Source organism: Bubalus kerabau, chromosome 2 (genome assembly GCF_029407905.1).
Source record: "Bubalus kerabau isolate K-KA32 ecotype Philippines breed swamp buffalo chromosome 2, PCC_UOA_SB_1v2, whole genome shotgun sequence".
NCBI lineage: Eukaryota > Metazoa > Chordata > Mammalia > Artiodactyla > Bovidae > Bubalus > Bubalus kerabau.
Genome location: NC_073625.1, coordinates 121182485 through 121209814, shown reverse-complemented (window position 1 = coordinate 121209814; position 27330 = coordinate 121182485). Strand labels below are relative to the sequence as shown.

The 27330-nt window shown below is 38.7% G+C and overlaps 1 protein-coding gene and 1 long non-coding RNA gene across 4 annotated transcripts in view; one reads left to right on the top strand and one right to left on the bottom strand.

Moving 5' to 3' along the window:
• FGF12 (fibroblast growth factor 12) overlaps positions 1 to 27330 on the bottom strand; it is a 650917-nt gene that overhangs the window by 506521 nt on the left and 117066 nt on the right. The window lies entirely within an intron of this gene.
• LOC129643717 (uncharacterized) lies at positions 610 to 3466 on the top strand. Its single transcript, XR_008710451.1, has 3 exons — positions 610 to 708; positions 1019 to 1127; positions 3110 to 3466. It is a non-coding gene; the product is annotated as an uncharacterized LOC129643717 (long non-coding RNA).

The following is a 27330-nucleotide window of genomic DNA, read 5'->3' as shown; positions in this document are numbered from 1 at the left end:
TCTCTGAGCACTTCTGAAATGCCATTCTTTCCTTTTCTCTAGAATAACAGATCCAGTGGCCAGTCTTGTTAGTTCCAACCTTTACTAACTAGGAGAACCTGGGAAAGTCATTTAATTGCTCTGAAGCACAGTTTACTTAAGTATAAAATAGGGAAATCATACTCATATTGTTTTGAAACTCAAACATGATAATGAACAAGCTTAGATGCACTTTGTAAACTGTGAAATACCCCATGCCCGGAAGTAAGCAGGTTAACACTCTTCTCTACCAAGTGAAGACCCAGACACACACCGTTTCTTTGGGCAGCCTGCCCAGTCAACCTAAAAGACTGGCAGGTGATCAAGTTAGTATCATCCTCTCTTACAGACACAAAGGGGTGACCAAGTGTCTGGCTAGATTGTGATGCTTGTAATATATATTTAATATATGAGAAATACAACCAATCTATCCCCTCCCACCTTTCCTCTCTAGCAGTTTTCATTTACATAATCAAAGCATCACTCATAATTCAACTCACCAAATGAACATGAACTACGTAACACCTGTGTGCCAAGTCCCCTGCTAGAGCTATAGGATATAAAGAGAGAAATAACGTCATCCTTGCCCCTAGCTTCTTCACATTCCAACAGACAGAAGAGACTTGAGAACAAGTACAGATAACAAGGCAAGAACCAAGGAAGTCCTGACTGAGGAGAGGACAGAAGGAGGTATTATCTTTTTTTTACTGTGAAGACGAAAGAAAAGAAACGATTTCAACAAATCAAATGCAGTTTTTGCTAATAGCTCTGGATCAAAGATCTGATCAGGGAGGATTAAAATGTTTGCTCAAGTTACATTCTGATACCTAGTAGCTGAATAGAGTGTCAGGTGCTATTAATCCTGATTTGGATATGATGTTACAAGGTCAAATTAATCCCTTCAAAGTTTCTTTTAAACATAATGAGCTAAAATTATTGTTGGCCTTTTGTGCAAAGGGGACTGGTATATGTTTTGTACTGTTTGTTTCTTTGAATCCAGATGCCTTGGTGTTTCAGAGAGAAAAGCCTGATTCCTTACGAACGTGGGAAGCCAGACCTCCATTGTGTTCTTTCCTGTGTTTGCCCAGGGTAGAGGCTGGCTTCGTTAGGTATGTGGAACATAAATGGGTCACACTTGGAGCAGACCCAGCCTGACACAGGGAGCTGCAAGAACACTAGAGAAAGGAAGTGATGCCTGATAACCCTGTCTCCCTCCCGACTGTCATTAGCTCTGAGGTTTTTCAAGGCACATCAGACCCTTTGACGATCACTTACGAAAGGCTGAGAAAAATCATGACTAGTTGCCAAGTGTTTGAAAATGTAATTATTTTATGGACTTTGGAAAACATGTTCAACAGTGTATAATCGGTTTTAAAGATTGGGTTATCATAGCCTTAGATAGGAGGTTTTATTAAATATGAAAACACACTATATTTTGAGTTGGATCAGAATGGTATTTCAGGCTAAGTGGTTTAAGTTCCTTTTTTCCATATCTTCTCTTGAGTTGATAGCAAAAATTAGTGGAATGCACTGATGATCTTTATAGAAATATATATAGGACATTAAGATCTTTTTTTGTGTAGTTCTTCTGTGTTTTCTGGCCACCTCTTCTTAATATCTTCTGCTTCTGATAGGTCCATACCATTTGTGTCCTTAATTGTGCACATCTGTGCACAAAATATTCCCTTGGTATCTCTAATTTTCTTGAAGAGATCGCTAGTCTTTCCCATTCTATTGTTTTCCTTTATTTCTTTGCATTGTTCATATATATAGGACACGCATTGTTCAGTGGAGGACATGTGCCCCCTTGTCAAATGCAGAATACTCTCTATTTTAAAAAGAAGTTCTCATATTAAACTAAATCAAGAATTAATAAAATCCCTACTACAATGTGGCTGATATATGCACCAAGAGAGCTTAGACTTGTCTATATTAGGATGAGCATGGAAACAAATTAATTTAAATGAATATTTATATATTTATAATTTATTTATAATTTAAATAAATATTTAATTCACATGGACCATCCGTGTACCCATATTTTGGTGAGTATATGTTGAAAATCGTCCCTCTGCCCTAGTGTTACAGAAAAACTAAACAATTACAGAATAGGAATTTTTAAAGAGGAGGAGGGAAAGGGACGAAGAAGGGAGGGCTTCATTTATTTGAGTGTTCATACTTTTTCCACCTATGAATAGAACCAATAAACTGATTCCAATATAGTATATCTCAATTTTTCTCTTTAAAAAAAATCATTGGATAGCAAAAATCATGTTTCCATTACAAAATAATTATAGGCCACTTTCTTTTTTAAAGGGGATATTGGAAAAAAAAATCTCTATAACAGGAAAAAACTGGTTTTGGGCAGTTCCATCAATTATAAATAATATATATAAATTTATTATCATTATATGGTTATTTTATGATTAAGTTGATATATTCACACAGTTTAAAATTCAAAAGGAACAAGAGACCTTTTTAAAAGTATCCACCCCCTTTTCTCCAGCCAAGACTACCCTCCTATGGGAAAACCATTTTGTTATGTGTTAATGTATTTCTCCAGAGATGTTTTATGAATCTATTAGTAAAAAGATAATAGGTAGCAGACTACTCTCACAGTCCTGTACTTCTTCTTGGTCTACTTAACAAGATAGCTTAGAGGTTAGTTCACATCGCAGATAAAATGCTCTCCTGTGTTTCAGGTACATAGGATTCCACTTTAAGTGTGTGTTGTTCACTCACTAAGTTGTGTCCAACTCTTTTTGACTCCACGGACTGCAGCATGGCAGCCTTCCTTGTCCTTCACTACCTCCTGGGGTTTGCTCAAATTCATGTCCATTAAGTCGGTGATGTTATATAACCATCTCATCCTCTGCTGCCCTTTTCCCCTTTTGCCTTCAATCTTCACCATCATCAGGGTCTCTTCCAGTGAGTCAGCTCTTTGCATCAGGTGGCCAAGGTATGAGGGCTTCAGCTTCAGCATCAGTCCTTCCAGTGAATATTCAGGGTTGATTTCCTCTACGATTGACTGTCTTTTCATTTTAAGTATATAAAATCATTTAACTGTTTATCCAATCTTTTGTCCTTACAGATGATGCTGTGATGAATTATTTAGTATATTCATCTTTCACACATCTAAGTATATCTGTGATAAAGTCCTAGAAATAGAATTGCTGGATTAAGATATGTGTATTTGTAATTTTAACTGATATTGCCAAATTGCCCCCAATAAAGTTTCTATCAATTTATTCTCATACCAGCTTTATATGATGTTTGTTCCCCCTGCAGTTCGGTCAATAGAGTGTTATACAACCTTCTTATCTTTTTACATTTGAGAGTTTAAAAGTGGTATACAAGTGTTTAATTTTAAATTTTCAACTTGCTTTTTTCTTACTGTGAGTTTGAGCATATTTGCAAATGCTTACAAACCATTTGAATTTTCTTTGAAATAAAAAAAATGCTGTATATTAGAAATAAAAATGGTATGCTAATGAATTCAGTTTCTTTTAATATCTTCTTAAAAAGTGATAAGAAGCATTAGTGATTATCATGAATCATCTTCATAGACGAATACAGATTCTATGCCTTTCTTGGAGCTTGAATAAATATAGAAAGTAAACAATCTCTATTCTCTGAAAACATATTCTTTTTAAAAGCTGAATTTTGCAAGCACTTTGTTAACATGTGTAGGCATCTAGATTATTCTAATAAGTATTTAAGTTATAAAATATTGAAAATAAAACATTAAAAGAGAAAGGGAGAATGAACAAAAATGAGAGTAAATAATGGGCATTTATTAACTATTACATGTTTCTAAGCTTTAAAAATCTAATGTCATGAGCTGCAGTTTTTCATAGGATATTATGTTTAAAGGGAGAAAGATTGATAGGTTGATGGATAGCTTGGTGGATGAGATTAGATAGATTAGATTAGATCAATAAACTAGTCTACTGTTTTATGTGCATTCATATAGTCTTCTTTCCCAGAATCACCATTTTCTCTGACATGGTTGCAATGAGTCAGGTTTATAAAATTTTCTATGGCTGCCACAAGCACTACATTTTTAAGGCAAATTAAAGTTCTCTGAGAATAAGTAAATGATTACATTCATTTACTTATTTACATCTTCAGAACATGACCCAGTAAATGATTGTGTGTGTCAGTCGCTCAGTTGTGTCCAACTCTATGACCCCATGGACTGTAGCCCACCAGGCTCCTCTGTCCAAGGGATTCTCCAGGCAAGAGTATTAGAGTGGGTTGCCATTTCCTTCTCCAGGGGATATTCCTGACACAGGGATCAAACCCACATTTCCTGCATTGCAGGCGGATTCTTTACTGTCTGAGCCACAAGGAAAGTCCTCTCAGTTTTCAGACATAAAAATTCAATTGTTGTTGGGGAGGAAACTGAGGCACACTGACCCCCCACCCCAGACTTTTATTTGCCAGTCCAAGGTCTAGGGTACACACTCCTGCACTCCACCCCCAGCAGAATAAGCTGCAGACTTTTGCCAGGGGGGAGGGTCTCAGGAGCCCATCTGATGGCCTGTGTGGGGAGAGGCTGGCCAGGGTCAAGGGCTGTGGATGGGGGAGCAGGAGGAGAGGTGTGGTTGGAGGAGCAGATGCTGTGTGCGCGTGGGGGGTGGTCAGCACTGAATAGGGGACCCCAGCTGGGATTCCACAATGATATCAATGGGGGACAGGCAGAGCCCTCTGTTGTCCAGATGGGGAAACTGAGGTGGAGACTCCTCCAATCTTTGAGAGGGGAGGGGCCTGCCATCAGCCCCTCCATCAGTTCATTCATCTTCCCCAGGAAGGCACCGCAGCCCAGGAACTGCAATGCCTTGTCAGCAGTCACTCAGTGAGACACAAGGAGGAACCGCAGCTGGGCCACCTGGCCGCATAGACACCCTCCACTCCTGCCACGCTGAGGGGCACCCTCCCCCACCTCAGCTGCTGGGAGAAGGAATAAATGATTAGAGTTCTCAATTCTAACCGCCAGTATATCACATCAATCTTTTATGAGTAACTAGCATATGTTATTTCATGCTTGCATCAATGATTAATTTCCCAAGAAGTTAATTAATTACCTACTGCCAAAATGAATAGTAAATATTTCTCATTTCTTTATTTCTGTTCAAGATCAAATCATATTCCTTAACTATAACCCTTAAAATTGGTCATAGTTAAAATTTAAAAATTAATTACTCAGTTCAAAGAATCTCTAAGGGAATTTGCAATTGGATATAACTTTGTGAAGTCCATCTGTCCCAGAAATGGACTAGTTGTGTGCATTCTGCTTGTGAACTGAGCATTATTAGAAATTAGTCATGATTAGAGTTAAGTTCAAGTCAGACATTTTAACTTCCCTGATGGCTCAGATGGTAAAGAATCTGCCCACAATGTAGGAAACCTAGGTTCAGTCCCTGGGTTGGGAAGATCCCCTGAAAAAGGGAAAGGCTACCCACTCCAGTATTCTTGCCTTAAGAATTTCATGGACAGAAGAGTATGGCAGGCTACAGTCCATGGCGACATAAAGAGTTGGAAACGACTGAGCAACTTTCACTTCACTTCAGAGATTTTATGTAAATTAAAAACATTTAAATAGAAAATATCCATGATCATTGTCGAAGAGTTTTAAAATGCAGAAGAGTATAAAGATGAGTAGTATTACTATTATCCAGATAAAACTATTTAATATCAACTAAAATGTATGTGCTAGTATACTCTTAGAAGAGCTTTAGCCATTAAAAAAAAAAAAATGAATAGGTACTATTATATCCACATTGCACAGATAGGACTTTCACAAAGAAGATTAACAATTTACCAGAGATCACACAGTTACTAAGTATAGGATCAGGTATTTATGTAGATATGGAGTTTATGATACAAAGAACAACATATTATCTTTTTTATTTGATATTATGTGACAGTTTTTCCAATTATTACATATTTTGGGGGAATACAATTTTAATGAAGGATGTAAAAAGGCTTATTATTTGGGCTATTTTTAGCTTCATTGCTATCACAATACTATACTATACACTATAGAAAAAATATGTATATATAAATACAAAGGCAGAGGAACCAGAGATCAAATTGCTAACATTCACTGAATCATAAAGAAAGCAAGAGAGTTCCATAAAAACATCTACCTCTGTTTCATCAACTCTGCTAAAGCCTTTGACTGTGTGGATCATAACAAACTGTGGAAAGCTCTTAAAAAGATGGGAATACCAGACCATCTTACCTGTCTCCTGAGAAACCTGTACGTGGGTCAAGAAGCAACAGTTAGAACCCTGTATGGAATAAATGATTGGTTCACAATTGAGAAAGGAGTGTGACAGGACTGTCTGTTTTCACCCTGTTTATTTAACTTATATGCTGAGGACATCATGAGAAATGCCAGGCTGGATGAGTCTCAAGCTGGAATCAAGATAGGTGGGAGAAACATCAACAAACTCAGATATGCAGATGATACCACTCTGATGGTGGAAAGTGAAGAGGAACTAAAGAACCTCTTGATGAGGGTGAAGGAGGAGAGTTAATAAATCACTTAAAACTAAATATTAAAAAACCCACAATCTTGGCATCTATCCCCATTACTTCCTGGCCAGTAGAAGGGACAAAGGTTAAACAGTGACAGATTTCCTCTTCTTGGGCTCTAAAATCACTGCGGATAGTGACAAACCTACCGTGTGTTGAAAAGCAGAGACATCACTCTGCTGACAAAGGACTGTATAGTCAAGGCTATGGTCTTCCCAGTGGTCATGTACAATTGTGAGAGCTGAACCCTAAAGAAGGCAGAGAGGCAAAGAATTGATGCCTTCAACTCCTGGACAGCAAGGGAATCAAGCCAGTCAACCCTGAATACTCATTGGAAGGACTGATGCTAAAGCTGAAGCTCTAGTATTTTGGTCACATGATGCAAACAGCTGATTCATTGGAAAAGTCCCTGATGCTTGGTAAGATTGAGGGCAGAAGGAGAAGAGGGTGTCAGAGGATAAGATGGCCAAATGGCATCACCAAGGCATTGGACCTGAACTTCGGCAAACTTAGGGAAATGATGAAGGACAGGGAGGCCTGGCATGCTGCAGTTCATAGGGTTGCAAAGAGTCAGACACGACTGGGTGACTGAACAACAAAAATAAATTCATATTTCTGAATATTTTCTTAGGACAATTTCATAGATATCAAATTATAGGGTCAAAATATTTTAATATGTAAAGTTACTTTCAAAAGTATAGCAATTCATACTCAGAAGTACAGTATAGAAAAGTATCTATTCTATCATCACTAGCATTGGAGTAACATTAGAAAACCCTTTTGTTCAGTTTGATTAAAAGAGTACTAACAGTTTTAACTTGCTTATTTTAACTTGATTTCTAATTTATTCAGTTGAAATTTGTGTGTGACAATTGTAAAATCACATGCAATTATAAGAAGTAATACAGAAAGTTCCCATGTACATTTTAACCAATTTTCTCCAATGGTAACATTTTTTAAAACTATTATAATATCAAACCTAGAATATTGATATTTATGTAACCCACTGATCTCCTAAGTCTGAGTTGTACTTGTGTGTGTGTTTAGTTGTACATAATTTTATAACATACATAGTTTCATGTGTCCTCCACAACAATCAAAATACTCAATAGTGATATCACTATAAGAATCTCTCACATTGCCCTTTTATAACCATACCCACCTTCCTTCCACCCACCATACCACTCCATCTTTAACCCTAGAAATCACCAACCTGTTCACTTCTAAAATGTTATATAAATGAATTTTTTTTCACTCAGCCTTATTCCATGGAAATCCACCCAGATTTTTGCATTTACCAATAGTTTGCTCTTTTTTATATCTGAGTAGTATTTCATAGTATGAACGTACCACATTTGGTTGAGTCATTCACCTGTTAAAGGACATCTGAGCTATTTCCAGTTTTTGGCTATTACAGATAAAACTGCTAAAAGCAATTATGTACAGATTTTTGAATGAACATAGGTTTCCTTTCTCTGGTATAAAACTTAAGAATGTAATTGCAAGGTATATGGTTCAATGTTTAGTCTTATTTAAAAAGCTGCCAAACTCTCCTCCAGAGTGACTGTACAACTTTTTATTACCACCAGCCAATAAATGAATGAATCAATTTTTCCACATCTTTGCTACCACTTGGCATTGTTGTTATTTTTTAATTTTTGCCATTTTGGTAGGTATAGAGGATATTTTACTGGCTTTTGAACACAGGGGCTTCCTGGGTAGCTCAAATGGTAAACAATCTGCCTGCAATGCGGGAGACCTGGGTTTGGTCTCTGGGTTGGGAAGATCCCCTGGAGAAGGACATGGCAACCTACTCCAGTATTCTTGCCTGGAGAATTCCATGGACAGAAGAGCCTGGCGGGCTATAGTCCATGGGGTCACAAAGAGTTGGACACGACTGAGCAACTAACACTTTAACATTCACCTTCTTGAACACAGAGCTAAGAATCAGATATTGGGATTGTCTGCCATGAATTTTCTATGTGATCGTGAGCAAGTCATTTCCTCTCTGGGATATAGTTTCCCTACACATAAACTAGAGAATTTTGAACAGTCCTTTCAATTTTAATTTTCTGTGAACCTAGGATAAAAACAGACTTCCATGATCATGAAGGCTTAGTACCTAGAAAGCATTTGTAAATTATTCTTCTAACAAAAAAAAAATTACTTAATGAGTAGTAAATAATCTTTCTTTAAAACCAGGTAACATGTGAACCTTAGGACTATCCCCCTGTCCCTAAATAACCCACTGCATAGAGTAAGTTTATTTACTTCCTCTAAGATGAACTCCAAGGAAGTTGCCCCATTGTCCCTCCTGGCAGTAGAAATCACCCAATCTCCATGACAACTTGATCTATACTTATCTATGAAGACTCTTTAAAGAATTCGAAATGCTAGGTAGATGTTACTAAATAGGTTTCAGAAGTGCCTTGTGGCATAGAAAAGGGATAGCGACAATTTCAAGAAAGCCAAATACTGCTTCTGCAAAAATGAACTGAGGGTCAGATAAGAACAGATTTGATGTTAGACCTGTGATGGTTTGTGTTCATGCTGCAGCTGAGAAGGTAATTAAAAACTAGCTCTCCTTCATCACTTGGCTCCCATACTTCATACTTCATGGATAACTATAGAGCTCCCATATTCATAGCTTCTATATAACTATAGAGCTATACTTTTATTTTATAGACAGAGAAGTTAGGGCAAGAAAGAATCCACCCCCCCCCCCAAGTAAGTCAAGGTCATACATTCAATAACTAGCAAAGGTAACTTTTGTTACCCTTCATGTACACTTAATCCTTTGTGAGAGGTGGTTTCTAACAACAACAACAACAACAAAATTCACTTTTTTTTTTTTTCAGGAAACTAAGGTCCAGCCTGTTTCTAAACTTCATCCACCCTACAGATGAGGCTAGTGCTATATTTCACACTGGCAGGCTCGTTTTCAGTCCTTGTTTACTTTCAGAATTTTGTCTCACCATATTTTGAAACAATATACTCAATTGGCCCCAGTCCCTGTTCTTCTTGTTAGCGGCCCATTCCTTATTTCAGCCCCTAGCCCAGTTCCCAAGCTGTGGTCACTTTTTTGCCTTTTCTTTTTCTCACAACAGGGATCTTTTTCTGCTAATCTACCTCATAATTCCAATGTCACCTGTCCATTTGCTGACCTTAACTTTTTTCTGTTCCCCTTTCATGGGCTGAAGGGGGAGTCTGGTGGGCTACAGTCCAGGGGACTGCAAAGAGAGAGACATGACTTAGCAACTAAATAACAATAGGCGAGAGGCTGAACCCATTACTCTCATGACAACTGTCCAGATGTTTGAACTTGGCCCACCCCAAAGCAACTATCATTACATTTGGCCTATTGTGATATAATGCTACAACTGCTTAACAATAACTGAAAATCTTGTTAACATCATTTGTTCATCAGATTGAGCTCCTATTTGCACCCAAAGCTTTATAATTTTCCCAAACCCTTGTACCACACCAGTTGACAAGTCTAGCACCAGGATGTTTCAGTCTACTCATTTCTGTACATCTTGCTGCAAGTGACCTAGTCTAGCTGATCTTGAGCTCTGGAAAATTATCACTATGTGGTAATTGCCTATATTCTCTATTAGACACAGCACAATGAAGGCAGGTGGCAACACCCATTATATTTACCATTGTATTTCTAGAGGTAAGGCAATAGAAAAAAACTAGGAGACTCAAAAGAGAGCAAAAGACTTTTCAATAAATGATGGAATGTAAATCTATAAAAATTCTTTGAATATTTGCAACTTGATTGGGGGGAGGGACAGGGGTTCATCAGCAAGTAGAATCTTAAAATTCCAGGAGTCTGGCTCCAGCAGCAATCCTTTTATTCACTTGGTAAATCACTGAACTGCTCATTTCAGCTTCTGTGTTACAAAAGAACACAACTCATAGTTCTCTCAGGAGAGCCATGAACACAAATTAGCAAATATTTACCCAATCATCTGAAAATGAACTGAGCTAAATAGTTTTACACATACATTTTCTCCTGGAACTGTAGATGACACTCATTACATGGTACATGGTGTTCCTTTACCACCGTCTAACCCAGATTGGAAAGGAATGAGAAGGTGTGCTTCTACTAGGAAAAAGTGAGTAGTAATTGAGGAGCCAAGCAGGAATTCAAACACCCACTTAGATTTTTATTTTAACTGATGTATGTATTTTACCCATTAAACCATAACATAACAATTTTGCTTATCTGTGGGGAAAAAGAAATGATTCCGCCTAAAGGAAAAACACTGCCAGGGAGCACAAATGTATTAACCATTCCATTTTGGTCAGAACGCTCATTATTTTCCCCCCAGTAAGTACATATCTATAAAATTTTGTTGCCATTAAGTTTCAAATGCCAAGAAGGCAAGAGATTAGTCAGCTATGTATGGCCAGTTCTCCTGTGAGATAGCAAGCATAAGGTGCCTCAAGCTTTCCTTTGCACATAATTAATGCTTGGTAACTGCTAGAGATATTTCACTGTCCTAGAAAATCGGTATTTAAATTTGCAAACACTTGTAGAGCACTTTACAAAGGACAGATCTCTTCTTAATTTGATTCTGGTTCATTGAATACCCACTAAAACTCTCAGAGGTAAATATCATCATCCCCATTTTACAACTAAGAAAGTTAAGATTTGAAAGTGTATTTGTTTCCTAGAACATCCATAACAAAGTACCACAAACTAGATGGCTTAAAACAACAGAAAGGTACTCTCACAGTTCTGGAGGCCTTAAGTCTGAAGTCAGGGTATGGCCACGGTCGGTTCCTTCTGGAGGTTTTGAGGGAGAATCAGTTCACGGCCTGTCTCCTACCTTCTGTGATTGCCAGCAGTCCTTGGTGTTCCTTGGCTCACAGGTGCAGCATTCCAGTCTCTGCTTTTGTCTTCACTTGGTGTTTTCCTTGTGTCCTCTCCTCCTCTAATGAGGACACCAGTCATTGAATTTAAGGCCAATTCTAATCCAGAATGACCTCAGCTTAATTGCCTAATTAACTTTACAAAGACCCTATTTCCAAGTAAGGTCACGTTCTGAGTGTCTGAACAGACATGAATTTGGGGGAGATACCATACAACCCCAAATCATACAGCTCACAGGTTGTGGAGCTGAAACCCAAACAAAGGTCTATAGGGCTCACATTCAAATCACATACTTTTTCCATTAGGTTACATTGCCCAGGTCACCAAGTCTGGATGTGCAGCTAAGCGTGGGAGTCATCCTGTTTCACCTTACAAAGAGACCTTGCTTCATTTGACTTGTTCTAAATGACAATAATTAACACAGCTTTATTGACTACGCCAAAGCCTTTGACTGTGTGAATCACAATAAACTGTGGAAAATTCCGAAAGAGATGGGAATACCAAACCACCTGACCTGCCTCTTGAGAAACCTATAGGCAGGTCAGGAAGCAACAGTTAGAACTGGACATGGAACAACAGACTGGTTGCAAATAGGAAAAGGAGTATGTCAAGGCTGTATATTGTCACCCTGCTTATTTAACTTCTATGCAGAGTACATCATGAGAAACGCTGGACTGGAAGAAGCACAAGCTGGAATCAAGATTGCCAGGAGAAATATCAATAACCTCAGATATGCAGATGACACCACCCTTAGGGCAGAAAGTGAAGAGGAACTAAAAAGCCTCTTGATGAAAGTGAAAGAGCAGAGTGAAAAATTTGGCTTAAAGCTCAACATTCAGAAGATGAAGATCATGGCATCTGGTCCCATCACTTGATGGCAAATAGATGGGGAAACAGTTGGAAGTAATGTCAGACTTTATTTTTTGGGACTCCAAAATCACTGCAGATGGTGATTGCAGCCATGAAATTAAAAGACGCTTACTCCTTGGAAGGAAAGTTATGACCAACCTAGATAGCATATTGAAAAGCAGAAATATTACTTTGCCAACAAAGGTCCATCTAGTCAAGGCTATGGTTTTTCCAGTGGTCATGTATGGATGTGAGAGTTGGACTGTGAAGAAAGCTGAGCGCCGAAGAATTGATGCTTTTGAACTGTGGTGCTGGAGAAGACTCTTGAGAGTCCCTTGGACTGCAAGGAGATCCAACCTAGGAGATCAGTCCTAGGTGTTCACTGGAAGGAATGATGCTGAAGCTGAAACTCCAATACTTTGGCCACCTCATGCGAAGAGTTGACTCGTTGGAAAAGACCCTGATGCTGGGAGGGATTGGGGGCAGGAGGAGAAGGGGATGGCAGAGGATAAGATGGCTGGATGGCATCACCGACTCGATGGACATGGGTTTGAGTGAACTCCGGGAGTTGGTGATGGACAGGGAGGCCTGGTGTGCTGTGATTCATGGGGTCGCAAAGAGTTGGACACATCTGAGCAACTGAACTGAGCTGAACTGAATACAGAATTAAATACCTGTACAGTCCCCTATGCAGCCAACAGCAGCTTCGTTCAGCCACCAACAGAAAGCTCGGAGTTTTGTGCTCATGAGCCTCCAGAGTCACACCTAACCATCACTCCCAATAATCACTCTCACATCTCAGTGTCTCTTCATGTATCTTTATGTTCAAACAAGATGAGTTATCTAACTGCCCCATACTCTCCTCTTCTGCCTTTTCATAGGTTATATCCTTATTTATTCTCCTGTAATGAAATGTCCTTCCCCTCAGTCCATATCTGCATGCTCAAAATCTATTTAACTCCAAATTCATTCCTAAAAGCCCATGCCAGGTATATATTTCTCTATGCTTTCAATTCCCAAGCACTGCCTCTTTGCTTTAAGATGGTATTAACCAAAATATAATTGAAATAATATTTTCCTTCCTTCCTCTCTTTGTATATATAGTACTTGCACATATACATGTGTGCATATAGAAACATGCATACACATGATGTACATATTTGCATATGTGTGAATGTGCGCACATACACATACACCTAGCTCCAAAAGTAGATGTCAAACTCTTAGATAGGAGGACTCATGTCTATTTCTCAGAGTGGATATAGCAGTATATCCTACTAGGAAGGTGTTCAATAAATCATTGATAAATGAATAAATGACTTTATATATATATATATATATAAGAATGAAATAATTGTGAGAGATTAAACAACTAATTGTAAGTATAAGCTCATACTTAATAAGTAATGAGAATTTTTTAAAAAATATCATGACCTATTGTTACAATCCCAAAATAAATGGAAAATTCTTATAATTTAAAACAACCGAGAGTTATACCATGGTTGTAGGAGCTGTCCAAATCACTCAGCTTCTGCTTCAGTATTTAGAATGTTAGAGTTTTTTCAAGTACCTCCAGACTCCTATCTTTTTCCTGTAGGCCAAGCCTAGCTGTGTTTAAGAATCTCCTTTTCAAGATCATTAAAATCCCCACGGAATTTGTTGTTAAAATTGATGGTATATATTTCATGCAGTATTACTGCTTTACTTAAGTACAACCTAACAGAGGCCTGTGGATTTTGCGATGCTTCTTTGCAAACATTAATAACGTGGCATTGAATTCCCTAGGTAAAGCAGGACCCAGGAGTGCTAGACCTTAATGAATTTGTATAAAGCTTGTGACTTGGCCTGAGGTTGTGTATACACTAAGCCAGAAATAAAAGAGAACAATCAGTTATTTGATATCATTTAAGTTGATAAATTCATTCTTTAACATCTCAGCCACACATTTTTTTCTTTCTGTTCTTTTTTATGTGGAGGGGATTTATTGTAATCAGGTGGCCATCATCTTAGAGCTACAGAGATGCTATCCTCAGCATTCATGAGGAAGTGTGTATAAGATGTAGAATGGATTTTCTTTCAATTAGTGGAATCATATAATCTCATGATAAGACCTTAAAGATCATCTGGTTATTAACTCTTAATTGAAGATGTCTGTATCACAATATATCATACATTCTGTCCCTACCTCAGAGGACATGATTTTTCTTTCTGACAAATTCTACCAATGACACTGCGTGTGCACTAAGTCACTTCAGTCGTGTCCGACTCTGTGTGACCCTAGGGACTGTAGCCTGCCAGGTTCCTCTGTCCATGGGATTCTCCAGGCAAGAATACTGGAGTGGGTTACCATGCCCTCCTCTAGGGGATCTTCCTGACCCAGGGATCGAACCTATTTCTCTTATGTTTCCTGCATTAGCTGGCGGGTTCTTTACCACTGGCGCCACCTGGGAAGCCCACCAATTGTCACTACCTGCAATGCAGTGAAGATTCTGATGCTGGGATCTGGAGGATAGATGGCACATATATACTGCAACTAATATTTATAAAATCTAAATCCATGATATACTTAGGACCTTCCTTCTCAAATACAATTATGTACAGAAAATCACATTATAAAATATATTATATGACTAGGATGATACCATACAGATATTAGCACTAGTAGACTAGATACTCCTAGGTTGTTAGCTCTGAATATTTGGCTATTTTGACATAACTGCCTTTTCCTATATGGTAGCCACTAGACACTCATGGCTACTTAAATTCAAACTAGTTAAACAAAATCTGAAGTTCATTTTGTCAGTCTCAGTTCAAGTCCCACATTCTAAGACTTCAAATAACCACGTGCGGCTAGTGGCCACTGCATTGGATGGAGCAGATACAGAACGCTCCCATCACTGAAGAGTGTTCTATTAGACAGCACTGTACCATTGTCAACAACCAGTATAAAACATTTGCATTTCGTGAGGGTGAAATGCACACAAGTAAACCCTTAACGAATGGGTTTATAAATCTCTTCCAAGGTGACATTCCTTCTCTCTTTCATGAGTCGGGGAGATATCGTAGAAGGAGCTGGTCTCCTACAAACAAGTGTGGGTGCAGATGAGTGTGTCAGAGTGGGGGTGATGGGGACAAGAGCCATAGCTACTGGCTGCTCTGCCTGCTGAGTCCTTCTCTGTTATCAGGTGACCAAGCCATGCTGATCAGCAGAGGTGATTTGAAGGGACTGCACCCTAATGACTCAGACATCCAAGAGAAGAACAAAGATGTTATCAGCAGGTCTGTTCTAAAATCCTGCAGTGGTAGAATCTTCAACTGAAAGCACAAATGGAGACTAGGAGAGATACAGGGTGTTTGGAAAGGCAGAGAAAGAAGGGCAGTGGTGATGAGAGAGTGCCACTGGAGAGGGAGGTGGCAGGAAATCAAAGACCAGCTATGCTGCACAGAATTACCTGGCAAACCACCTCTGGCCTGATTATCACAGGCTATCAGCTCAGCCCCACTGTGGATGACTGAGAGAACAGCTGATAAAGAGTTGTTTCGTTTATTCTTCCTTTTATAACATCTCTCTCTTGCTCCTTTTCCTTTGGATAAGGCAATGGAAATCTTGCTAAACGCTGACAATGCTTTTGGCTGGTGTTGTGATGACCCTTCAGCAATGCCAAGTTCCTCTTGCCCTCTTCTCAGGACTCCCATAATAGCTATGTTCTGCACCTCTCCTTGGACACTAAAGCCCGGGCTGCCTGGTATTTCCCTTAACCCTTTCACTTGCATGTCCTTTCAGCTTGAATACAACTGTAGGTTGTGGAGGACAGGAACTGTGTCACATTGGTCTTGCTGACCACTGACAGGTCTTCGCATAGTTTCCCAAACAGCTGGAACCAAAATGGCATTGCCCTTGCACGGCTGGCTCTGGAATTGGATGGCCTAGGTCTAAATTTCACCTCTGCTACTTGCTAACTATACCTTTCTTTAATAGAGAGACCTCCCTGCTCTAAGCCTCTACTTCTTGTCTGTTAAGTGGGGATAACTGTATCTCTAGGAAGTGATGGTAAAGTTTAAGAGAGATAATGAAAGTAAAGCTCTTAACACAGTGTCCAAAACAAAGTAAAAACTCATGATGATCATTATTGGGGATTAAATAAATATTGAGTAAACCTAGCTGCTTAAATTTTTCCTGTGCCTAATAATAGATATTTTGAAGCTAGATCAGATCAGATCAGTTGCTCAGTTGTGTCCGACTCTTTGCGACCCCATGAATGGCAGCATGCCAGGCCTCCCTGTCCATCACCAACTCCTGGAGTTCACTGAGACTCACGTCCATTGAGTCAGTGATGCCATCCAGCCATCTCATCCTCTGTCATCCCCTTCTCCTCTTGCCCCCAATCCCTCCCAGCATCAGAGTCTTTTCTAATGAGCAAACTCTTCGCATGAGGTGGCCAAAGTACTGGAGTTTCAGCTTTACAATCATTCCTTCCAAAGAAATCCCAGGGCTGATCTCCTTCAGCATGGACTGGTTGGATCTCCTTGCAGTCCAAGGGACTCTCAAGAGTCTTCTCCAACACCATGGTTCAAAAGCATCAATTCTTCGGCGCTCAGCCTTCTTCACAGTCCAACTCTCACATCCATACATGACCACAGGAAAAACCATAGCCTTGACTAGACGAACCTTTGTTGGCAAAGTAATGTCTCTGCTTTTGAATATGCTATCTAGGTTGGTCATAACTTTCCTTCCAAGGAGTAAGCGTCTTTTAATTTCATGGCTGCAGTCACCATCTGCAGTGATTTTGGAGCCCAGAAAAATAAAGTCTGACACTGTTTCCACTGTTTCCCCATCTATTTCCCATGAAGCTATGGGACTGGATGCCATGATCTTCGTTTTCTGAATGTTGAGCTTTAAGCCAACTTTTTAAGTCAACTTTTTCACTCTCCATTTTAAAGCTAAGAGAGACCTTAAAATCTTCTTGCACAAACTCCATATTTTACATACAAGGAAACAGAGGTACACAGAGAACAGCGCGTGCTTGCCCAAGTTCACAGGCCAAGCAGTAGCAGAGCATGAAGACTAGTGTCAGGTTCTCCATCTCATCCACTGCCTCTCTGAGATCCTATGGGTGTGCAGAATATACCATAGGCATTGTATGGGGCAAAGTGTCAGGTGAGGGATTCTCTTGATCACACAAACTTACCATGTAAGGCCTACAAACAGTAGCAGATGCGTCATGGCCCATCACAGAGTCAGTGAATACATCTTGCCAAATGACAGAGAATGGCTACAATACCTTGGGAAGCCTGACTTTTCAGATAGGTAACTTCAAGTGTCACACAAAATATTAAGGGTGAAGTAATTTTTCAAGGGGCTTCCCAAATGACTCAGGTAGTAAAGAAATTGCTTGCAACGTAGGAGATTTGAGTTCGATCCTTGGGTCAGGAAGATCCCCTGGAGAAGGGAATGGCAACCCACTCCAGTATTCTTGCTTGGAAAATTCCATGGACAGAGGAGCCTGGTGGGCTATAGTCCATGGGGCCCCAAAGAGAAGGAGATGACTGAAACAACTTAACATGCATTTTTCAAGGGCCTAGGATTGAGTGCTATCACATCAACACCATCCAATATGCATTTCTGAGCACTTACTCAAAAAAACATTTTTTGTTTACTAAATGATAACATGTTTGCACTGACAATTAGACAGTATTTCTGCTTTATTATGTACATTTGTATGTGTGTGCATATAAACACATATACATACACACACTGTATATATGCCTACAATTTTATTCTGTGCAGCAATCAAGAGATGCAAGCTCAGCTTTTAATAGTTGTTCCTAAAATTATTTGTGGGTCAGAACTACGAGGTTTCTTTAGAGGAAAAAGAAATAGGTGTTGGAAGTAGCATTTAAAAACCTCTACCTTGTAAAGTGGGAAGTGCTAATATAGCACAAATGATTAAGTTTGGTTCTTCTCTGTGCCTTCGCTTACTCACAGGACAGTATGCACTTCAGCAGGCATGTCGTTGTTAGTCCCTCAGTCACATCCAACTCTTTTCTGACTCCAGACTCTAGCCAGCCAGGCTCCTTTGCCCTTGAAGTTTCCCAGGCAAGAATACTGGAGTGGGTTGCCATTTCCTTCTCCAGGAGATCTTCCTGACCCAGGGATCAAACTTGCATCTCCTGCATTGGCAGGCGTTTTATAGCTCTTTCCCACCTGAGCCACACCTATATGACTTTAAATGAGTCCAGACACCCTGGAAGTGAAAATTTGGCCACATTTTACTCAGGAGCAAATCAGGTATTGAGAAAATTTAAGGCAGGTAATTTGTCAAGCATTCCAGTAGCTGTTTCACAGGGTGTATGCTTTTCAAATGCTGTTTATTTATTTATTGAATATTTTACTTATTTAACAGAGCTTCTATAGCACATACGCCTCAAGAATTAAAGTTGTCTTTGGTCTCAGAGCCTACAATTGAAATCTTCAAAGCCTGTTTTTAATAGCTGTGTGTGTGTGTATGTGTGTGTGTGTGTCCACACACGCTGTTTAGCTTCATTTCAGATGCAGGATCATAGGATACCAGAGCTGGAGGGGATCTTTTGGATTTCAGAGTGTTTTGAAATTTTCTCTTAAGCAAAGAAAACCTTCAGATGCAAATTTAAAAGGACTCTTAATATACATAAGAAGAAAAAGCAATACATGGGGTCTTTGGGCTTATAAATCTTCAATGTTTTTTGGAAAATACTTAATTGTTGACAGAAACCCTGAAGCATCTGGTCTGAGTCTTAAATTCCAAGGGGCATATTTTGAAAACCAAGGGTACATTCTAATTTGATAAGAAGCCTGAGGCCCAGAAAGAGAAGTAACCAGCTAAGAGGGGAAGAGCTGAGTTTCTAAAGGGACAGCTTGCCTCCAGCTCAGTGCTTCTATAATAATATGCTGACTGGCTTTCATATTTGTAAGTGGACATCAAATGGCATAACATCTAAAAATTGCAATCCCTTCCCAGCTAATTTGTGTATTGTGGAAGAGTGATATAGGGTCTCTCTCCAATGGCTCTTACCCAATTTCCAATGTTGACCAATATAAAAGGTCAATTACAACTATTAGTAAATTTCTGGATATAACATTTTTCTCCTTTTAAACACAGCCTTAGCACTGAGAAAATTATAAACAGATATGTAACTAAATCACTTATCTAATTGAAAAAATAATTATCTACTGGTTTTTTTACACTGATGGCCAATGCTACTATTAAATACTAATAAATTCTATAAACATCTAAGAGAGGGTAGCAGTGACTGTACACCTAATGAATGACTCATGGGGAGGAGGAGGGAAAATTGCATTAAAATGCGACCTGTAGCTTCATGTGCTCTGCAAACAAACTCAAATGTCAACTTGTTTCAAAATTACTGCCATTATATCCTAATAGCAAAACACCCACTGAGAAATACCTAGAGGAAATAATAAACAATAATAGCTCTTAGCAGTTGAATAATACATTTTATCCATAGATGTGAAGTTCTTTGGAAGCATTCACTAATTAAATTTCACCACATGCCCACAAGATAGGTATTAGTTCTGTTTCATAGATGTGCTCATTTAGTATGAGTTAGAGCCCATGTTCCTGGGAGTATAGCACAGAAAAAATCCCACTGAAATAAAACATTTTCAGGTTCACTAGGCAATGCAGTGACAACATGGATGTACCCCAAGTGATACCCAGGAGGCACTGAAGAATTTAATGCACACCCAAAACATCTCAATTAATACAGGGAAACTTGATAAGAAAATCTGAACCCATCAAGATGCAGAAATCAACCTCTAGTTACAAATGTGTTTAAAATATTAGAAGGCAAAAGCTTGCTGCAAGGGCTTTCATGGGTATATTTTACATACCACATACAAGTATAGATGGACTCCAAGAGAGGGAGGTTATCCAGAATCATTAAACCACAAGGTATTAGAAAAGGAAAGCTCCTAAGATTTTGCAAATGTTTCTCCCTTGTTTTATAGGATGAGGAATGTGGTTCAAATGGTGGTGCAGTTAGGCCAGTTTGGCATAGAATATGTTAAACCCTTGAGTATGTAAATCAAAGTTTTGCTTAGTGAAAATTCATTTTTCTTGATATAGATTTGCTCTAAATTGTTGTTGCTGTTTAGTCACTCAGCCATGTCTGACTCTTTGTGACCCCATGGACTGCAGCACACCAGGCTTCCCTGTCCATGGGATTTTCCAGGCATGAATGCTGGAGTGGTGAATTAGTAGTTGGCAAACTATGACCAATAAGCTAACTTTGTCCTGAAGCCTATATTTGCATAGCTTTTACATTTTCAAATAGCTGAAAATAATAAAGAGAATAATACATTGTGATAAGGAAAATCATATGAAGTTCAAATTTCTGAGCTCATAAAGTTTTACTAGAGAACAGCCGTGCTCATCTGTTTGTTCATTGTCTGCACCAGCTTTCATGCTATGATGATAGAGTTAAGTAGTAGCAACAGAGAGCAGATAGTTCACTGAGCCTCAAATAGTCACTCTCTAGAGCTTTACAGAAAAAGTTTACTGAGAGATGTGGAAACATCCAGTACCAACATTAAACCTAATGAAATCTTAAAACTTAATGGATTAAACAGTCCCAGATTTGTTCAGAGAAAAAAAAAAGATGTTCCTCAGAGACATGTTATATATTTATATGTACTTTTTATAAACAAGAGATAATCAGATTTTGACTTAGATCTTAATTTTATTTACACATCCATGAGTTTATCAAACTGCTTCATTGACAATATAAAACATCTGAGAATTTTCCCTGATTTCTCAGCAGTCACCACCCTCTTCTCAAACCATACTTTTTCTATATGGTTCTTTACTGTTTAAAACATTTTCACATCCATCATTGCCATTTCCTTCTCCAATCATTCCATTAATCTCTCACAAAAATCTGACGAGATGTCGATGGAAAGAACTATGTTTGCTTTCCAGAGAGGGAAACTGAAGCTCAGAGCCTTCAAATGACTATCCTAAGAGCGCTGTGCCCTGAGCAAAAGATTCTTGCTCTGACCCAGAACCCAGGCACTCCTGGGAAAGCAGCATTCCACCTAAGGGCACAAGCACGGTCACAGCTCAGACGGGAAAACACCAAAGACGTAATACCTGTGGGACGTTAAAAACACAAATTTTCATTCTCCCCTATTTAGGTTTGTCTCTGAAAGGCTACTGTGGGAGGATTTTGTCTCTGTTTGGCTGGAGAGAGAGTTCAGGGGTACTTATAATTTATGTATTACTTATCAGAGAATAAGTTTTTTTTATTTCCAAACTAATACAGGATAACCAAGTGGCAGCATGTCCTGCCAGTGAGAAATGCCTCTTTCTCTTTGAGAAAAGATTTCACATGGTTCCAGTTGTCCCCAAGGAAAAGAGAATTTCCAATTAAATGTTAATCTAAGGTCAGTGCAGCACTTGCCACGAAGCCCATTTTGATGGGCCCCTTACTTGTAGCTTAAAGAAAATGACAGAGGACATCACTGCCGTCTGTCACTACGCCAGTCCTGGCAGGCAACTGATGAGGGGCTTGAAAAAATGTCCTAATCCATCTGGAGTGCTACTCTTTTTTTCTTTCCTTTTAGTTCTTTTTACCACTAAATGCTGTGATTTACAGAAAAACCAGCTATCAGTTACACTGTCTTACCAGTAGCAATTTGCCTTGCAATACATTCACAATCATTATGTGTTTCTTTTTTAAAATGTTGCATGAGAGTTTTCTGCACATAGCTGGCAATTGTGGTCATTTTTAAAAGTTAAGAATAGAGTTAAAATTATTAGGACAATTCTTTACTCTTTGAATCTTCTGAAAGTGTTGGGAATTCTCAAGAACAGATAGATAATCTTGAGCTAGCTGGAATACATTTATTGATTCTGGAATGCTGGAGAATTATAAAATTATGAACATTATGATTCAATGGACTACTGCAGATCATCTAGCCCAACTGTCTTAATCAGTAAGGAAACTGCCACCAAAGATGATTTTGTTCAATGTGAGTTCAAAAGCAAAAGTTGTATATACATCCAATTTGCCTGCAATCTGGCCTCAACATACGTTTTTGATCTTATCACCCATAAGATCTGCTACATGTAAATATACCCACTATCCTTTGGCCTGCCCTGAACAACCATGTTATGCTTTTCCCCCCTTGTTCTTTCTGTATGATAAGAAAGTTCTTCTCTCTTACTTTTCATATTCATATCCTGTCCACTCTTCAAGACTCTACTCCTCTGAATTCCTAATGCACTTTGTTGGTGGCCATTTCCAATGCCACTTACTTTTATTCATCCATACTTCTGATTTTCACTGTTTTAGATGAATGATAGGATTATGAATAATTGATATTTTAAATTGTTGCCAGACCATATTTTTAAAACAGGAAAGACTGTTATACAGTAGAAGGCTTTTGGTGCCTACATGGTAATAAACAGCATCGATTAGCTCTCAGAGTGGGTTGTGATGGTTCAGGAGTTTTATTCTTTAGGGATCCTTGGACACTTGAGTTATTTGAAGAGGAACTCAAATAACCCTAGAACTTTTAGAGTCTAAAAGAACCTAAAGGACCCACCAGGCCAAACTTCTAGTCTTACACTTAAATATGGAGGTCCAAAGAGGTAAAGTGACTTAACCAGAACTAAAACTTGGGTTTCCTGGCATTTTATGCCCCTCCTTTTTCCCACTGATCGTATTGCTTCCCCCAACAACCTTTTTCAGTTGGTGATGTCTACTGCCAGAATGTTATATGTTTGGGCACTTTGCTCCTTTAAATATCATGAACAGAGAGTTTTAGAAGATTCCTCCAGAAACCACAACTTCACTATATATTTTAGTCAGGACATACCTCAGAGATCATAGAGCCTTGTCTGAATCCTCTAGGATTTTCAGACCTGGCCTTCAGCAGAGATGGGATGAAGCAGAGCCCACTTCATCCAGCCCTCTCTCTAACCACAGTTGATGAAAGTCTTATCATATCTTTTTCATTAGTATTTGTAGAGCTGTCTTTTTGGACTCCCTTGTAATTTTATGTTGACTCCTATTTTATTGTGGTTTAACCATGAGTCACCAAAAATAAATTTTTATTTAATCAGTGACTCAACAAATGTTGTTAGTATATGTCAGTCACTATTCTAACCCCTAGGATGGTACAGTTACTTCTACTACTGGTTAACAATCATATGATCAACAATGACTGTTAATGCTAAATGCTTACTGTATTCCAGGAACTGTATGAAGCATGTTATACACATAGTCTCACTAAAAGTGTTAAATGACTCACCCAAGGTCCAGGACCACAAGTAGGGATCAGAATTTGAACCCAAGTCGATCATCTTCTGAATTCCAAGCCTTCAAGAGGGCAGATTTTGCTCTTAAAGGATGTGTATCTAGTATCAGGGAGAGATTCTAGCACAATTACTGAAGCAATGTGGTGCAAGCTATCATTTAGGCAAGTAGATGGGGGTCATTGAGCACGGAGGAAGGAACTTTAACTCTTCAGAGGGCAGTTAGCCAAATCTCTGAGGAATATAGGGCATTTGGGCAGAATCTTCAAGAATGACTAGACATTCATAAAGTAGACAAGAGAAAGAGGGCTTTGTGGATAGAGGGACCACTATGGGAAATGGTGCACTGTGTTAAACAAAAAGAAGCATGTTTGGGGGACTCAAGATGTCTGGCATAATTGGAATAAGTAAGAAAATGGCTCCTGCTGCTTTACAGGCTGAGCAGTGGTTGGGACCTCACCTGCAGGGACTGGATCATCAGTGAAGATTTTGAAGCAGAGTGCCATGGCCAAATTGTAGATTGAGAAAGACCACAGTGATGTGGACTATGGATTAAATAAGGCCAGAGAGGAAGAAGTTAGGAAGATATCACAACTGCTCAACTGACAGAAAATGAGAACTTGAACTAAGACAGTGTTGATAGAAATAAAATACATACCAAAGGGATATTTATGAGACTGAATCAATGGAACCCTATGTCCAATTAGATATAAAGGGCTAAAAAAAAAAAGGAATCTAAGGTTATGCTCAGGTTTCCAGCTTAGAAAATAAGAAGCCATTAAACTGGAAAGGTGGATCCAAAGTTGGAGAGGAAAGATCATGAGCCCCGTTTAAGAAATGCTGACTTTGGCATATGTGGGAAACATTCAGATAGAGATGTCAAGATGGCAGCCTACACTAGAATGGAGTGTCTGATATTTTTGGCAGAGAGGTGCCAAATAGGGAATTATTAGGACACAAGTGGTCATTAAAGCCAATTGCTTGTTCAACAAATATTTATTGAGCATCTATTATTTCAGAAACTAGTTTAAAAGGCAAGGATATGGTAGTTACAAAACTGGACAAAAAAGGAGCCTCTCCTTCTTGGAGTAAACATTCTAATGGAAATTATGTTTTAAAGCACATAAATAAATCCATACCTACAAATTATGTTAAGTTCCACAGAGGAAAAGTATAGAGTATCATAAAAAATAACAGGGGACATGTAATCTTGACTGGGGTTGGGGAAGGGGATGGTCAGGGAAGGATTTTCTGAGGTATGGAGCATTTAAGCTAAGACCTATAGCTTGATCCAGGGTTAGGTAAGTGAAAAACGTTGCAAGTGGGAACTGTATATGTAAAGACCTGAGACCAGAGTTGTTGTTCAGTCTCTAAGGCATGTCTGACTCTTTGTGACTCCATGGACTGTAGCCTGCCAGGCTTCTCTATCCATGGGATTTCCCAAGCAAGTATACTGGAGTGGGCTGCCATTTCCTTATCCAGGTATCTTCCCAGCCTAGGTATCAAACTCAAGTCTCCTGCATTGGTAGATGGACTCATTACCACTGAGCCACCAGGGAAGCCTGAGGTCAGAGTTAGTTGTACTCAAAATACAGAAAGAAGGCTGATGACGTTACAACATATTGCATCAGCCCAGGATAGAGAAATAGGAAGAGGTGAGTTCAAGCAGACCTTACCTATTCATCAGAGAAGGTCTGTATCTGTAGTTTGAGACACTGTCAGTCAATTAATCAGTCAATCAAAGCATGTGATACAGAAAATCACCATTTAATTAGAGGGAGAAGGGACTGAAATTTTTACCAAAAAAACACAGATTTATATAATTTCCAACACAGTATGATATCTAATAATGAGCCCCTTCCACTCAATTAAAATAAAGGAGCTGTTATTCATAGCTAATTTTTCCACCGTCCGTGTTCTCTTCTAGAAGGACAGAAGAGGGATCCATGAGGTACTTTGGTGAGACTAAAGGTCTCACTGAATGAATAAACAAAATTTGGTATATTCACACAAAGGAACACATGAAAAGAAATGAAATGGCAATATGCACTGCAACGCAAATGAATTTAAAGACATTGTAAGTGAAACGAGCCAGGCACAAAAGGCCACATATTGTGTGACTCCATCAGTATGAAATGTCCATAACAGAAAAATCCTTAGAGAAAAAATGTAGAATGATGGTTGCCAAGAGAAACAGAGAGTGACTGCATAATGGATGTGAGGTTTTCTTCCACGGTGATGAAAATGTTCTGGGATCCAAGAGTGGTGATGGATGCATAATGCTATGAATGTATTAAAACCCGCTGAATTGTATACTTTAAGAGGGTGAACTTTATGGTATGTGAATTATATACCAATAAAGCTGTTACTAAAAAAAATCATATGGGACACCTTCCTGCCTTCTATTAGTCTCAAGAGGTAATAGGCAAAAGCATAAAAATAGACATATTCAGATAGCTAGTTTATATAGGATTTCACCAGAATTAATTTTTTAAAGCTGATATTACCTTTGATGAGCTGTGGTTGAATAAGTTATATCTATATTTAAGAATGACTGGAAGTTCAGTTCCATAAGATTAATTTTTACCTGGAAAGATGATGGGAAAGCTTTCAGTAACCCATCACATAAATAAAGTGAAAAAGATAGAGTCCACATGTCTCATAAAACATCGCTACTTACTGTCCTTGTAAAGGTACTATCAAGGAGTCTCTTCCCTTGTGCTGAATGATAAGGATGATAGATTAAAAATGAGGCAGAGATATAACACAGTGGGGCTTTAAAGAGGATCTGGATTCTATCCCATATAGCCTATTTATCAATGAACCCGAAGATGTGTTTCACACACAATTTATCCTTCCGGTACTAACCTACTAGTTTATTTCAGTCAAGAAAACCGAGAGGGATTTAAATCCATCCAACATTTTGAAAGCAGCCAAGGTAAGATTTAAATTTTAACATATTTCCAACTTAAGAAATACAGTGACTTATCAAGTTGCTGAGTCCCCCTAATGTCAAATACTCAGGAAATACTGAGAAACAAGTGGTCTTATCAATTTTTCAGTTTTCCCTTGACAGCTAATAATGAAAGACAGTTTACCTGAAATTCATATCAACATGGGGACCATGGCTTGACACTCTTACTTTAGATATTTAGGGGAAAATAGAAACATGAATACTGGTGGAGATTACATCAAATTAGCAAGCTCCTCAGAAAACAGGATACACATAAATGAATCAATAAATAGATTAGGTGAGCTAGCAAACCAAGTAGAGAGCTGATCAGGAAGTGTTGGCTTAAAAATATTTACGAAAAAAAGCAGTATTTTATAGGTCTCAGAGTATTGTCATATCTATTATCAAATTTGATCTTCACATCTACTTTGTGAAATAAGCAGCACAGAAAGAGCCCCTTTTCACAGAAGGAGGAAATAAGGCTTACCAGGGCAAGGCCACTTTGTGCAGACCCACACTTCTGCACAAAGTGGAATGTCCAGTTGTATGCCACCTCACGTCTTCTGATCTCAAGGTCAGTGTATTTCTAATGTGACACAGTATTCTATCACTATGTTGAGTACTATTTTTATTATCACAGAATTAAAAGATACACACCTATATCAGATAGAAACCATTATACCATGGCTTATGGTATAATGAAAATGGTCTACGGTATAAAAACTGACTAATGGCCTAGAAAATAATGTATTTTGAAAAATATTTGA